Source organism: Helianthus annuus, chromosome 5 (genome assembly GCF_002127325.2).
Source record: "Helianthus annuus cultivar XRQ/B chromosome 5, HanXRQr2.0-SUNRISE, whole genome shotgun sequence".
Taxonomy (NCBI): Eukaryota; Viridiplantae; Streptophyta; class Magnoliopsida; order Asterales; family Asteraceae; genus Helianthus; species Helianthus annuus.
In genome coordinates, this window is record NC_035437.2 from 3,900,714 (window position 1) to 3,913,644 (window position 12,931).

At 38.7% G+C, this 12,931-nt stretch overlaps 1 long non-coding RNA gene across 1 annotated transcript; it reads left to right on the forward strand.

Annotated features, from left to right (window-relative positions):
- The first annotated feature begins 9,094 nt into the window (after nucleotides 1-9,094).
- On the forward strand, nucleotides 9,095-9,942 carry LOC110938445. The gene is made up of 2 exons (XR_002591401.1): nucleotides 9,095-9,224; nucleotides 9,625-9,942. It is a non-coding gene; the product is annotated as an uncharacterized LOC110938445 (long non-coding RNA).
- Nucleotides 9,943-12,931: the final 2,989 nt, after the last annotated feature.

Consider the following 12,931-nt stretch of genomic DNA (forward strand, 5'->3'; position numbering starts at 1 on the left):
GTGGAATGTGGTACCCGAAGTTATCATCCCAGCAGAATGGCACGCCTTGCACCAAGTACCGCAACCAAGGGTAGTGCAAGGAATCCCGGTAAGCGCTCCTCCTCAAGATACCGACGAGAATGAGGCTACCTTCTACCTCCCAAGGGAGATAGAAGAATGGCTTTGAGTGAAAACCTAGGAGCCATGGGCTGAAGAATGTTTCTACATCGGGAAGCTATTTCCGAAATTTTCATAAATAAGTAGAACCTTTATGATAACCTTATGTACCCCTTAGTTAATTAACTATATTTATGTAATCTCTCTATTAGCAATGTTATGATGGTTTTTATGATTTATGGACTCGTGGTGGTAATGGATGAAAAAGGGAACGAGAAAAAATGGAACCATGCAGAAGAACAGAACAAACCGACAAAAATCTCCATAACAGAAGGCTCCACACGGGCCGTGCCCAACCAACACGGCCCCGTGCTGAGCCCCCTGCAGGAAATCACCCAGTTCAGGTAACTGGACACGGGCCGTGTTCAGCGAACACGCCCCCGTGTCCAGGCTTCTGTTTCACTTCTATAATTTTTGTTACTGGCACTTGACCACGGGGCCGTGCCCGGTCAACACGGGGCCGTGTCCAGAGCGCCAGTAACACAAATCTTTGTTTTTAAACACACTTTTACATATTCTAATCAACCAAAAACTTTATTTTGGACACATTGAGGACAATGTGTAATTTAAGTGTGGGGGGATGCTAAAACCTTGGAATTTTGCAAAATCCTAAAACAAGCCTTACACAAAACTCTATTGGAACCGCTAAACACCCCAAATTTTTTCAAAAACTTTTTCATTTTTTTTTATTTACTTGTCTTAGTTTAAGTTAGGAATAACAAGTTATAAAAGGGTTATATTTTTACAAACTTACAACCGATAGCGTCGTGATAAAAAGAACTAACATAAGAAAATTATGAACCGGTATAACAAGTCTAGCTAAAATTCGATTATATATGCTTGGTCACATTAAAAACCCATTCCCACAAAAAGTGAGTTTTGAGCCTTTATTGAGCATAAAAATACACATATTTAGATTAAATGCTCATTTTTCGTTTCTTGTGTGAATAGCCGCTCGGTCTTTACAAATCTAGAACTTGCCACGACGATACATTCCCGGTCCTTACCAACTTAAACCCAAGTAAGTAAATGATGGAGGCATTAGGACTAACTATTTTCTTTCAAAACCATTATTTTTCAATTTTTTTTTTACCTACCCAAAACCCCCTAGAAAACCCCTTTGAGCCTAAACTTTTCATTTCATTACCCCCAAAACAATTTTTTTTTTACCCACCAAAAACCTTTTTCATTTTTTCACCTTTATTTTAGTAACAAACTCGGTTTTTCATAAACATACCCTTTACGTGAAAAAAAAAAAATGAATAAAGTCAAAAACAAACATAAGCTACAAAAAGCTTGTTTGGAGAAATACTTCAAAAATAAATGTCACCAAAAATAAGGTATTTCACGAAAACCGACACTTGTTACGATTTTCGCCCTTTTTACTAACCACTAACCAACCACCCACCTTTAAACCCAAGCCTTCACCCCAAAAGACCTCTTGATATTTACAAAGGTAAAAAGTTAAAAAGGAGGAGGATTGATCGCTTGGCAAGCATATGGAGAATGTAAATCCGTGCCGCTCTCGAGCGATTCACTTAAATATACACCTTCGGCCGAGTGATTGAGTGATCTCCCGTGAGGTATGTGAACTTGTATATAAATGGAATTTTAATAAGGCATGCTATGCCCAAATAAGTAGTTTATCTTATGAAAAGTTCAAAATAAACCATGACGAATAAGATTGTAAATAAAATAAAAATAGAACCTATACAAACCTTGGATTCCCGACACTCTAGGACAAGTTAAAAAACTTCTCTTCTACCTATTCCATTTGGGAGTGTAAGCCACATTAAAAGAGTTTTGCTTGAGGACAAGCAAAAGTTCAAGTGTGGGGGTATTTGATGTGTGTAAAATGCAACATATAAAACACATCAATTAAGGCATAAAACTAACCCTTTTTAAGTACTAATGTTGGAAAAAGAGTGTTTTTGTCTTTCTTTTGTATTTTCAGGATGAAATGAGCTCAAAATCACAAAAGAAGCAAAAAGACCACTAATTCTACCATAAATACAAGAAAAGGAACAAAAGTAAACTGCCCGGACCCTCAACGGCACCTCCCAAGACAAAGAGAAGAGAACAGAAGTCTGAACACGCCCCGTGTCCAGTGAACACGGGGGCGTGCCCAGGAAGCAGCAGAAAAGACAAACCAGTAGAAGCTTCCATTGCTCACCACGGGGCCGTGCCCAGCGGACACGGGGGCGTGTTGAAAGTACAGCAGGCGCATTAATTGTAATTCGCAATTACAATTAATGAAGAGAGAGAATGTCAGACGGGCACGGGGCCGTGTCCAGCGGACACGGGGCCGTGTCCAGCGTTCTGTTCAGCCTATAAATAGAGGAGCTTGGTTTCATTCTCTCTCATCCCTTGGCACACCACCTCTCTCACACTTCATCCACCACCCATCATCACCATAACACCATCATCCACCACCATCATCCATTGTCCATCATAGAGTGTGTGAGTCGTCTCGGGATCCAAGATTGATCGTAAGAGTTCTTGACAATCAAGGCCATGTTTGCCTAAGTCTCTTACATCACTTGGTGAAGACAAGTGTTTAGTATAATACTTTTTATTTTTAATCTTTTGCACTTTTTATTTGGTTTTGTATTAATGACTTTAATAACTAGTTACTTATGTTGAAGGTGATCTTTCCTTATCGTTTGTCCGTGGTGTCTTGGCATTATTTTACTGTCTATATAAAATAAAAGATTTTCACCATTCATATCTCCACGGTCTATATGGAGGTATGTTGGCTACCTGGTCGGGGGTTAAGGGAACGGTTTGGTAAAGGTCTTGCCCTTGTTCAGCGTTTAGAGGTCCTGCTTGGGACCTGGGTCAAATTTAGTAGGATCTCCTTTAATGCCCATAGGTATTGGATGGCGGGGATCCAAACTCTTTGACCCCCTCATAAGCTAACTACTATTAATACTATAACCCGGCTATTTAGGACTGTATCCCTGCTGACTCAGACTACTTAGCCGAGGGTAACGTCACCGCCAAAAGCGGGGCCTACCATAATTTGCATTAATAACTTAATTCATTATCTTTCAATAATCCGACCCTTTAGGATTGTATCCTTGCTGACTCAAACTACTGGGTTGAGGGTAACGTCGCCTTCAAAAGAGGGGCCTACTACAATAACTAAGATAATCTCTTAAACAAGTGCAAAAGTGCGAAAATAATCAAAGGTTATACTAATACACGTGTCGGATCCAAGTGATTCATCTTGTCTATCTGTTTTTATTTATTTTATTTTTCAGCATTTAGTTAGTTTTTATTTTTTTTAGTTTAAAACATTTTTCTAACTTTTTGATTTGATTAGACGTTGAGGATAAACCGGTATTAAAAGCTCTTGTGTCCTTGGACGACCTCGGTATCTTACCAACACTATACTACGTCCACGATGGGTGCACTTGCCCATATGTGTGCTTAGTGTTAGTAAATATCGTGTTTTATAAATTTAAAACTTGGCTAAAAGTGTAAAAAGGGCTTAAATAAACATCTAAAAACATATATACACTAACACGCATCAGCATTCCACCACGTTAGGGCACCATCCGCCAAGGTACCCGCAGCATATTTCACCCTGTCCCCAGCGGGACAGTTACAAATAGCAAACACGGACTCTGCTTTCTCGAACCATCTCAAGAGTCCCACAGCCCCTTCAGTTCCGGTGAAGGTCTGTGGCTTACAGTCCATGAACATTTTGAATGTACAAGCAGGTTGGTTGGGTTGGGGTTGCGCGTGCTGACCTAAATGACGAAAGGAAACACATTATAGGGGTGAAAGGACGTGTACGCGGTATAAGAGTAAAGAGTACTTGGTACATTCCGTACCAGCTTGATAGGCTACTAAGGCCTCAGCCACACGGGTATTGATTAAGTCAGTCAACTCAGCCTGAGTCATGTTGATGTTGCCACGTCCGTGTCCTCGTCCACTCATGATTCTATATATAGAGATGAACCGACTCAGGAAATCGAAACGAGATGGAAATCAAGTATCGTGTCGATATCTATGTACTACCAAGTTCACACATTATAAGGCAGAACCCTTCTCACGCTCGATAAGCCTCACTGGGACTTGCATGCACCCCACGTTATTATTAAGTGTGCACCCATAATAATAAGGCGATTTGCATATTCATCTCAGAGCCTCTTAGCTTGCGCTCGAAGTTTCCCCCGTTCAATCTACACACAAGTGGTATTACAAGGCTACAATTCATATGATTCAAAGAGTAGTGTCACACTATCAAGTCACCATAGTATCTAACGTTTCATTCCATGCTAGTTGTGAGTGTGTGATTGCTAAACAAGTGATGCACAAAGTAAGAGAGACGAACCTTGCAATCTGGAGCTGAGTGTCATGATCGATTTTCGAAGGTGTTCGGTTATAGTCTGGTTTTACAAAAACGTTTTAAAACCTAGTTCACTATAACCAGTGGCTCTGATACCAAACTGTAACACCCCCAAAAATATCACAAGCGGAAGCACCGCGGGAGGTGCGACACATCAGAGTACGAGCCACTAATCACATTGAACCACACAAGTATTTAAATAAACATGACATTAATTAACCAAGCAAGTCCAATTCCAACGTTAAATCCAAAAGGTATGTTTAGCGGAAGCATAAGTGAAATAATATCCAATTGTTTAAAGTTTCAAAACCACCAAGTCAATTGTTTAATCAAAAGCCACGATCCATGACCACTCCGGCACTCCCAGATAGCAAGTCCATGTCTCCAACCCTAACGACCTGCAAGCATGCAGACAAGTGTGTCAGACGACGCTGGTGAGTTCAAGTTTTGTTATCGTGTTTTGTTACCAGATGTATGTTAAGCCGATTCAACGTTGTGATACGATGTTGCTTATAACATGCTAGATACCCTAGGGAGTGTGCCCATATGTATCCGGGGAGTGTGCCCCTTAATAACCTGGAAGTGTGTCCAGTCCCCAATGCCCCTAACCAAGCATTGGTAACGATGCCCAGATAATTAGTTCACGCCCGTCCTTACGACCCAGTGTGAGGTGTCAAACCTAATAGCGCTATCAACTAATTACCCCATTGCCCTACAGGCAATCCGATAATGATTGATTCCATGTTCGATAACCAAAACCCAATTTAACTGTTTACCCAAGATTCCCTTCCAAATGTTTACTAGTTGTCCCAAACCACCGGGACGCATGCTTGAGAAATGCAGTGAACTCACCTGGGGTTGCTCGGTATGATACACAACAGTTCAATTAAGCTATAAAGTGATCAACCACGTCCTAGCACAGTTATCATACCAATCAGATTCGTACGCTAGTATTGCACGTATGTTCCACACATATAATAACAAGTTGTGTACAAGCATTGATCATCATGTTCATGTATAAGCATGGCAGTTCTACAGTAAATTCACATAAGTAAAGTCCAAATACGCGGCCCAATCAATTGGGCTGGTAACAGTGGGCCAGTCCAATAACAGGGTGTGCATGTTCTCGGTCTCGAGTCGAGACTAGCAATATCGAGTCGAGACTAGTCGGTCTCGGGTTATATTGATTTCGAAGTCTCGAGTCGCAACAGGGAGTTCTCGAGTTGTCATGTTCTAGTCGAGACTACACGGTCTCGAGTCGTAATCGGACCCGCAACCGTGGTTTCGGTTCATGCTGTTTTGTGTTGCTAATGTGGTCTCGAGTCGAGACTAGAAGTTCTCGATTCGAAATCTCTTGTCGAGACAAGGTGTGTAACTGACTTCCTGATTTGTAGTCCATGATTTCCGTAACAAGTTGTAAACAGATTTGGCAGTTTCAAATCAAATCAATTAACAGTTTTTGCTATAATCCAAACGAATCAAACAACAGTTTTTATCCAGAATCATGCATGTTCATATCGTTATCAAAAACCAAAAATCCCGAAATCAACCAAACATTCGATCAGACCATTAACATCTAACTCATGGTTATCAATCTATCATGCAATTGTTAATAATATCAGCAGACTAATCACCCTATCGAAACCGTGCATATCATACACATACAGTCGGTTATATTTATTCCTTCGGTACTAATCATGCAATCCCATTAATAATCATATCAACACATAATCATTCATACCAACACATAATCATTCATACCAACACATAATCATTCATACCAACACATAATCATTCATATCCACATGTAAGCCAGATAACAATGAAAACACTAACCGGTTGGTAGAATAGTTTCGAAGGAACAAGAGCTTCGAGAGAGAGGAATGTTCGGCTGCCTATAGTTTCGATCGAGAGAGATTGTGTGTGTTCCTTGTTGCACAAATGAGAAGCCAAACCCTAAAGGTGTATGCTTGTAACCGTATAAGAAGGGAGTGGGCCGAATCCCTGCTTGGGTCGCCCCAGGGTCTCGAGTCCAACAATCATGGACCGAATGGGTTGCGTAGGCAAGTGGGTTGTGTACTCGGGTTATGTAACATATAAACATTCATGCACATTTTCACACAAAACTCGGATAACATATTATTCAAATAAAATTCGCATAATCACGTAACGTTACACAAGGACAGGTTCGAAATACGAGTTGTCACACTTATTGCATTAACAGTTCACATGGGTTAAGATTTTATTTACTGAATTTTCACATGCAATGAACCGACATACTTTGAAATCACATGCTGTTACCTGAAATTGATTGGACCAAGGTTTGACTTTATGTAGAATTTAATAGGCCGACAACATTGAAATCAAATAGATTTTAATTGGGCCAAAACTATAGATGACAATTATGAACAATTTATAATTGGACCAAAAGTTTAATGTTCAGATGTTATGAATTGGTTTTGATGACTTTTGAAAAATTATTTTGGATCGGATGTAGATCCGATCGAAGTGGGTCAATGAAAATCAAATGTCATGGATCGGATGTAGATCCGATCGAAGTGGTCAATGATTGTCAAAGGTTAATGGGCTGCAGAGGATTGGATGGCAATCCGTTCGAAGTGTCATTCGATACTTGGACCTCAAATCAATTGTACAAGCTGCCGTGGATCGGATGTCAATCCGTTCGAAGTGCTGTTCGAGACTTGGACCTCAAATCAATTGAACAAGCTGCCGTGGATCGGATGTCAATCCGTTCGAAGTGCCGTTCGAGAGCTGACAACAAATGAATCACTTTAATGTTGTTTTTGGATCGGATGTAGATCCTATAATCGAATTGCCTTTCGTTGATTGCTAACAAATGAATCACTTTAGTGGTGTATTTCGATTAGATGTAGATCCGATCGAAGTGCCTTCCGTTGATTGGACTTTCACTTTTTATGCACAAGCAATGAGCATTATCAGACAATCACATGCAATTCAATATCATGACACATAAATGGCTGACATCTCTATTTCAAAGCATAATCCTATTGGGCCGCCATTCTTTATTGGACAGAGTACAATCAGCACATGGGCCGTTAGTAATGAATCAATTATACAATCACGTGATCTTCTAATTTATTTAATAAAGGTGCCGTCAATTTAAATCATCAATTTAATTCAATTGGGCCGCATACATTGAATTTAATAAATGGGCCAATGACAGTCACCGATCGGATGAGTTGAGATGTAATATTGAACGGATTGAAGTCTGGATCAGATGGTCATCCATCCGATCGGTGAACATCATGAACAACAACAGCTAACATCTTTAACGAATTCGGACAGAAAAGTCTCGATTTCTCTCAAACCGCTTGGAATTAAGTTCTGAAAATTTGTAGGCTTATAAAATAATGATTTTCGCACACATTATCAAAAAATCAGCCAATTTTATCCGTAAAAACCTTATTAATTTTGCGTTTTTCTGTCAAAAACGCGAAGAAGAAGAGTAGAGTAAGAAATTTGACAAATCTGATGCAATTTTGACTATGAATCTGATGAATTCTTGTGCGATTTTGCGTGTTTGATCCGTGCAATCGAGCTCCTGCTCTGATACCACTTGTAGGATCGGTTTTTGACTCCCGAACGATTGCGTATGACACGTGTGACGTGCGGAATCCGTACACGTGCATGGACCGAACACACGAACCGTATATAATCTGTGATTCGATTAGAAGATCTGAAAACGTACAAGAAACATGAATCACCTTTTGCCTTTCTCTCTCTACTTTCTCTCCACTACGTCAAAACTAGGCTTTAGCCACACTTTTTCCAAAACAGGCTTGCCACAATTTTGATTAAATGTGTGGCTGAAGGTCATTAATACACTTTTAGCCACACATTTTATTATTAACATGGCCATTGTATAACAACTCAAAACCTTTAACCACACATTTTATTATTAATGTGACCATTGTATAACAGATCAAAACCTTTAGCCACACTTTTAGAAAAAACTGTGACATCTACTTGCCACAACTACAAAAGTGTAGCCAAATGTAGCCTATTGCCACTTTATTTGTTTGGTTTGTTGATTTATGTGACGAAAACATATCTCTTCGAAACCTTTAGTCACACCTTTAATAAAAAAATGTGACAGCTACTAGTCACAGTAGAAAAGTGTGACCATCTGTAACTATCTGCCACATCTGATTTTTAATGTTGAAACTAAAAGATAATACATATAGCCATTGACAAATTCGTATGACTAAATGAGACCTAGTATCATGGTATTTCATGATAAAACATGTTTTTGTGACTAAAGTTACTAAATGGACACAGGAAAATTTACGTGACTAATCATTTCATTCTTCCCCAAAATTCCCTACCTCCACAAAACCTAAATTAACCCCCACCAAGTTCAGGAGATCTCCACCGTGTCTCCGCCACGACCATGACCACCGCCAATTCCAACTTCCACAAAACCCTAACTAGTTTTATCTACCACTTATCATCAACGCTATCCTCTCATCTACTCTCCTCCGTAGCACAAGTTAAACGTATGATTCAGTTTGAAGCAAGCTATAATGAGATTACTCCGATCGATGTAAGTTTACAGAGAGTCAATAATTGATCATTGTCCTTTTAAGTATAAATAAAACTATATTTCCAATTACATGCAGTAAATGCTGCCGGAGCTTTTTTACATGGGCTGGAGGATGAATATTATAAGGTATTACTGATGCACTGCATTTCCTATATTAATTATTATCCATATACTTAGGAACGGGTCTATTTGGGCTATATTTAATCTAAAATGGGAAAATTTAAACACATTATTCATAAATGAATCAATTTAAATGCGCCTAACAACTAGATATTAATTTTCATTTCTTTTACTGATATTTAAGTGATGCAAGTCCTCTATAATTAACTTATTTGAATCGCCATGCATATTAGTTTTGTTGAGGCGATGTATATATGAAAATGATGATGAGGTCAGTGGTACACTTAGTTTTTTCATTTCTCTAAATAAAGGAAGGAAGTAACTAACAAACCGACCCAAGCCACGCTTGAAACTAACCCATTGACATTATGTCACATGGCTACAACATATATAAATTTAATTGTAGGTGATGGTCCGTTGATGGGCTAAAAGGCATTAGAACTGGCCACTAGTTACAAGTTTACTCACTACCACAACACGAGCAAGGTGGCCACCAGTCCATGAATGCAAATTTGCAGCACTTTGAAGTCCAAAAGCAGTGACTATATATGGACTCGAAGAAGGCAGTCTAGAAACAGCTCTTAGATTTTGTGTACATTTATTTTCCTTTGCAACTTTTGTAGATAGGTTTTGATTAGAAGTTATGTGTTTCATTGGTATTTAAATTGAAAAGTTATGTATGGATTTTTGGTTATTATTGTTAATATCATTTGTTTATAAATTATTTTATGTTTACTACCTTTTTATTGTACAAAAAAATGAAAATAAAATGGGTAATTACACGAAAATGGCCACATAGAACCGTAATAAATACATGTGACCAAATGTTAGACAATAGTCACTATTAAACTTACAAAATTTCGTGTGGCTATAAATAACCATTAGCCACGTCATGGTTACTTTTTTTTTATTGTGTAACAAATTGATACCAAACGCCACAGGAACAGAAAATTATGTGTGACTAAAGATTAGACAATAGTCACACTTAAAATTATGTGTGACTATAAATAACCATTAGCCACGCTATAGTTACTTTGTTATTTGTTGTGTGACGGAATGATACCAAATGTCATGGGAAAAGAAAATTATATGTGACTAAAGGTTAGACAAGAGCCACACTTAAAATTACAAAGTTTAACGTGACCATACATAACCATTAGCCACACTTTCGTCACTTTGTTTTTTGTTTGTGTGGCGGAATGATAGCAAATGTCATGGGAAAAACAAATACGTGTGACCAAATGTTAGACGATAGCCACAACATCATAACTTTGTTTTTATTGTGTGACGAGATGATTACAAATGTCATAGGAAAAACAATTATGTGTGACCAAAGGTTAGACAATAGTCACACTTAAACTTACAAAACTATATGTGACTTTACATAACCATTAGCCACACTATGTCACTTTGTTTTTTGTTTTATTTTTTGTGTGACAGAATAATAGGAAATGTCATTAGGAAAAAAAAATATGTGTGACAAAAGGTTAGATAATAGTCACATATAAAATTACAAAATTGTTTTGTGTGTCTAGAAATAGTTTTTAGCCACACTCTTAGTAAACTCACGCGGCTAAATCATAAAACAGTCACACTTACAGTGAATTCATGTGGCTTTTGCTACCCTTTAGTCACACTTAATGGATTAAATGCTTGATTCCAACAACCCTTTTTGCCACGTTTTGTTTTAATTGATGTAACTAAAACAAACTTTTATGTGACTATATAATATAAACAACCACACTTACGGTAAATTCATGTAGTCGTTGCTATCCTTTAGCCACACTTAATGTAAATGATGAATTCAGCAAGAAATAATGGTACCCTTTAGCCACACTTTTAAGTTTATAAGGCCACTAAATGTGAATGTGGCCGTATGATACCTACGATGACTAGACCTTTGGTCACACTTGAGCTGGAAAAAATAAGTGTGGCGAAAGACGTATGGCCACACTTTTCTAGTGTGGCTGTAGGCCTTTTTTGACGTAGTGCTCTCTAGCTTCTATGCTCCTCAAATGTCTCAAATGGCAAAAGTTGGCAAAAGTTCTTAATCTAAGACATTACTCTCCTATTTATAGGCAGGCTTATAAGAGATTTCCCTTGATTTACAATATTGCCATCTTGACTTTTTCCCTAAATATTACATTATAATGCCTTGTTTTCTTCTGTATTCTGCTACGGACTGATTGACGGAGACTATAGACATTACTGCACTAACAATTGTTGAAATTGTTACTCACCTCGTCCAATATGATTTTGTTTATAAGTAATTAAAAACCTCAGAGAATGCTTAATATTTTATAAGAAAATAGTTTTTTAGATAAAACAATGATGAGTTAAATAAATCATTATAAAGATTAGATTATTTTTTTAGATGAATTTGCATTTTATGAAATTATAGGGTTAACTAGTAACCCTGTTGAACCGGTCGGTATAACCTGTTTCAACCGGTTAAATGATTTTAGAGTCAACCCCGGCATGATTTAAAAACCGGTTTTTAAAACATTCGAAAATAATAATTAAAATGGCAAGAACTATATACTTCGCTTACTCTAAACGCGCGCCCACTTATGGAAAGATTCTAGAATCCGATACTCTGGTAGTGCACTACAAAACCCAAAAACCTGGTACGGTGAGAACATTCATATTCAGGTGGATACAAATTCGATCAGAATGAGTAATTTGAATCATGTAATCAGTGATCTGCCGATTTTCAAAGCTGCATTGCATGACGATTGGGTTTCCGTTAGTGAACTCTTCGAACAAGATCCAGAGCTGATGACGAAACCGATAACATACTGGTGGGAGACTCCGTTAATCATCGCAGTCGACGTTTCGTGGAGAAGCTTGTGGAACGCATTGTTGCGGTCGATGCAGAGGATAAGCTGTTTTTGACGAGTCATGGCGGAAACAACTCGCTCCATTCAGGGGCGGACCCACATTGGTGCCACCGGGGTCCCCGGACCCCAATCTTTAAAAAAAATTAGTAGATTCGGTATATTAAATTGTATATGGACCCCATAAATACAATTCGGTGGACACCATAGAAATAAAAAGAAAGTTGGTGTAGTGGTAAATCTCCCTCTTTTCCACCAAGAGGTCATGGGTTCAATCCTTAATAAGCCCATTTTTCTTATTTTTTTTAGAAAATCTAGTTCAAACCTCACTCTAACTCGACCCGAACGAGGACCGACCCGAAAATGGACCCCATTGAAATAAAATCCTGAGTCCGCCACTGGCTCCATTATGCTGCTAAGGTTGGAAACACGACTGCTGCCAAGCTTTTGGTGGAGCACAACTCTGAAATGACGCAAGTTGCGAATGTCTATGGTAATACGCCGTTGAAATTGGCGGCCTTGCATGGAAATAAGGAGACGCTTGTTGACGGTGACTCCAGATGTATCTCCCGGAGAGGAAGGAAGTAGTCCGTACACCGGCGGAGATCTCATTACTCTCACACTTACGGCTGGATTCTATGGTAGTCCGATATTCGGATTTTGCCCTACGACAATTTGATAGTTTACGTAGACAGAATCTTCCATGTTTAGTCTTTCCTTACAAATCCAGTGTTGAATTTGGTGATGCAGAGGTGGCTTCAGAAATAATCGATTTGCACCCAGACATCGTGTTGGAAAATGACAGGAACGGCGAAACGGCTTTGCAAATATTAGCAAAAAAAACCCGATCTTTTTCCAAGTGGAAGCAGGCTTGGA